This window comes from Cimex lectularius, unplaced genomic scaffold (assembly GCF_000648675.2).
Source record: "Cimex lectularius strain Harlan isolate CLEC.00 unplaced genomic scaffold, Clec_2.1 scaffold194, whole genome shotgun sequence".
Classification (NCBI taxonomy): domain Eukaryota; kingdom Metazoa; phylum Arthropoda; class Insecta; order Hemiptera; family Cimicidae; genus Cimex; species Cimex lectularius.
In genome coordinates this window covers 130,202-134,305 of record NW_019392734.1, presented here as the reverse complement: position 1 = coordinate 134,305, position 4,104 = coordinate 130,202, and positions in this window count along the sequence as shown.

Here is a 4,104-nt window from a genome sequence, read left to right as displayed (position 1 = left end):
TTTTTTTCTCTTAAGTTTTATTTCTAAAACGAATTTAGAAAACAGTTAACACTAAAAAAAGTCCTTGACAACCGTTAGCAGATTGTGTTCAGAAATGTTTTATATAAAGTAGAAGAAGATGAATAACTAATTCTTTGTAAAATAGTTTCTTCTTCAAATTTTAGCGATTGATAATAATAAATCTAATGATGGATATATATATTGAATGAATTTATAAGAAGAAATTAAAAAAAAAATTGCTTAGAATAAATAAAAAGACTGAGCCAAAATTTCAACATTTTTGAAGTTCATTCAAGATAATATCCATAACAATTTATTTTAGCATTCAAGCAACTTATGTAGGCTGTAATACGTGATTTTCCAAATATATATCTGGTCATTTTATCAGTTCAAATTTTAGAATTAATCTTTCAACCTAGTTCACACTTTTCTAGGCTGTGATCCTTTAAGTCATTAGTAATAATTGAGTTTTAAACTGAGTTGAAAATCATTGATTGTAAAATTAATTTAAAGTGTGTATAATGAATTTAATTAGTATGTTGACTAATTGTATTAGTGGAATTTATTCTTATATCTAGTATTTATTTTTAATGAGTTGTCTGTGTTGACTTTTATATTATTAAAAAATATCATTCTGTATGATCTCATCAACTAAAAGGAGTAATAAAATTGTGATTGAAAATGTATTTCGTTTGTCTAAATTCACTAGTCCTGCCAATTTTATTTTCTTAAAACTATTATTTTTTATTCTATATATTTCCACCCCCCATTTGGAGTTGATATGGACTTAAACTTTAGTTTATTGTTTCCAATCTCTGCTTATGGTTTTCCTGGAAGATTTCAGTTTATTTAATGACATACAGAATTCTTCTAAGAGGTATTGGTATCTAGGACATATATTTAGGCCTAATGCTGCCATGTTGCCCGCAAGTTACCACGGGAAGTTACAATAATTAATGTCTTAAGCCTTTTACATTAAAAAAAAAATTAATTAGGCAGATCCTTCCTTGGTCTGCACCGCCTTGAGAGCATGCCAGATCGCATACAGTTCTGCCGTGTATACGCTGAAATGGGGGGGGGGGGCAGTGACCAAAAGGTGGCCACTCCTTTGCTATACACGGCCACACCATCGCCAGTCTTGGACCCGTTTGTAATAATTGGATTATTATAAGTAATTAGTTGTATGATAATGAATGAAAAAAGATTACATTTTACGCTTTTATCTTTCTCTCTCTCTCGCTTTCTCTCTCTCTCTCTCTCTCTCTCTCTCTCTCTCTCTCTCTCTCTCTCTCTCTCTCTCTCTCTCTCACTCCCTCTCTTGTAGAAGCCAGTGTTTCTAAATTGCAAAATTGACTCATAATCTATTTTAAAATTGCAATTTTTCAGATTTCCACCATTTAAAAAAAATATTTCTCTAAAGAATTTATGTTGAACTTTTTCCAGAGAATTTTTTAGAGTTATTAAATGAGGAGACCAATATTGAATAGTTGAGCAATATTCTAAAAGGGACAGGACTAATGACATATAAAGTATTATTATAATTAATTGATTTTTTTGAAATCTCTACAACTTAAAAAATAAAAAATCAATAAAATAAAACTAAGTTGCTTAATAGCTTTATGATGTATATGATTTGAAAAGGGTAAGCGATCATTAAAGATTATACTTAGATCAGTAATGGTTGAGGATTTTTCAAGTACCTGGTTATTTAATTTGTAGGATTTTTTTTTTTTTTTTAGCAAGAGAAATTAATGAATGAACATTTATTTACGTTCTTTTTTAAGCTTTTGTCAGCATATCACAGACTAAAATGAGTTTTTCTAAATAACTAAATTTTTTCTTGTATGTGCGCATCATTAATAGATTTGAAATATATTTTTTATATCATCTGCAAGGACTAAAAAATTCACAAAAACAATTAATATCATTTACATAAACGACAAACAACTAGGTGCAACCCTTGAGGTACTCCACTGGTAGCTTCAAATTGTTTAAAGTATGAATTCTCTACTGAGAATGATAAGTATCTATCTGAAAGCTTTGAATCTGTGAAAAGAGAGGCTGCCCTATTCTATGAAGCAAGTTTAGCGATCAAAAGCTTTGGCTACGAATGCAGGGCCGCTGGATTCGAACCCGGGACCTTTACCTTACAGTGATGAGCGCCGTGTCAAAGACAAAACCTTGCGGCCACCGACGCCCCTTTCTATGTAGACTGTATCAACTTGATTTTTCGCTCCTGAATTGGTATACAAAAGCCAGAGTAAACTACTAAGTTATTTTCAATGGAACGCCATTTGATAAATCCATGCAGTTGATACATTAGTGGGAAATACACTGAAATTAACACACAACTTTCATGTAGTTTAAGATTAAATCCATTATCTATTAACTACAGGTAATTAAGAGCTATTGTAGACAAAATGAACAGTAAATAATGCTTTATTTACTTTTGTACTGATTAATCCCATTTGCTCAAATCTGCTAACCTAAAGATTGCTTTAAGTTAATCTTTTTTTCTTCAATGATTTTATTTGATATTATTCTTAAAACTTCTTTCCACCTAGTTACCAAGTCACCCTACTTCTGTGTTATAGGAATCCACACTATTAACGAATATCTCAGACAGAAGGACAAAAAGAAAATGAGGGAGCTTTGGAATTCACTTATTGGACATAGACAATCCAAGAATCTTCTAACCAATTTTGGCAAGAAAGAAATCACAGAATGTATCAAAGGAAGCAGGAATAGACTGCGAATCCTAACAGGATTCCTGACAGGACACTGTAGATTAAATGGACATCTAAAGAAAATTGGAATAATCCAAGATGGCACATGTAGTTTCTGCAAGGAAGCAGAAGAGACACCAACACACTAACAAACTGCAGAGCTACATTAGCCCGCAGGAGGAAGTGGTTTAGGATGTACAATGTGACCATAGAAGAACTACCACTGAAACCGGTCAAGTTTCTTGATGAAATAGGACTCACCGATGTGCTTTACGCAGAGCACAGGGGATACAATAGTTCTTAAAGGGCGCAGTATACTATACCCTTAAATATTATATCTACATCTATCTACCAAGTCACCCTTCAGGTTTTACCACCGGTTCAGGAATGATCTCGTCCATCACTGTGTGAGGCAATCCTGAATAAGCTGGGGAACTGCAGACTTGTCGACGAGATCTCACTATTCACTTGGAGCACGCCAGCCACATCAATGGTACTCGAAACATTAACTCTCTCCGAAGGCAATTTTCCTGACTAAGGAACAAGCTACATGAACTCGCCTGCTTTACATCTTTCATCTGCTGTTTGGAAAGGCTAAACTTTTGAGGGAAATGCTATGTGGTAACTAACTCTACCACTGGTTCAAGAGATGATGGATCATGACGATATTTGCTAAAAATACCATTCGATGCTAGATTTTATACGAAATGAGATTCTCAGTAAACGAAAATCTAAAACGAATAAATCCCCTGATCCGCAAGGATCTTTTTAATATTGAAAAATATTTTAACTTAAAAATTTGGTCTGACACGCCACTGACAGTGTTGACTATTGGGCAAACGTAATGTCTGAGATTGGCGATACAATCTTTGTCAGGTTGAGATGCAGGGCAGCTGTATGTCCTTATGGTAAGGTATACCAAAGAAAAAGTGCTTTACGTCAAAGAAATCCTAGGTCCTACTTTTCTCGCAATGGATTAACCGAAAGGCAACTATAAATTGTGTGGTTAAAAACACAAAGGAAAGTCCTATTTTGTTCCCTGTAAACTTTCATTAAAATAACTGTAATACACCGGCAATAGATTAAGTGGCAACCTTTGTAAAACTAAAATATTGTTTGTATAAGTATAAAGTATTAGTATTGAATAAAGAGATCAGGAATGAAGCCATGAGTAAGGCTGTCCATGTAAGGTGGAAAAAAAAAACACTTCTTTTTCTGTTGTTGAGCTTTCGGCTGTATTTAACATTTTTCCTCTACATAGCTTTATCCCTGATCTTTTTATTTCAATATTTATCATGAAGGCCGATACTATACTCAACAATATGTATTAGGAAAATTATTAATAGACTTAATAGGAAAATGTATTTTATTGTGCCTG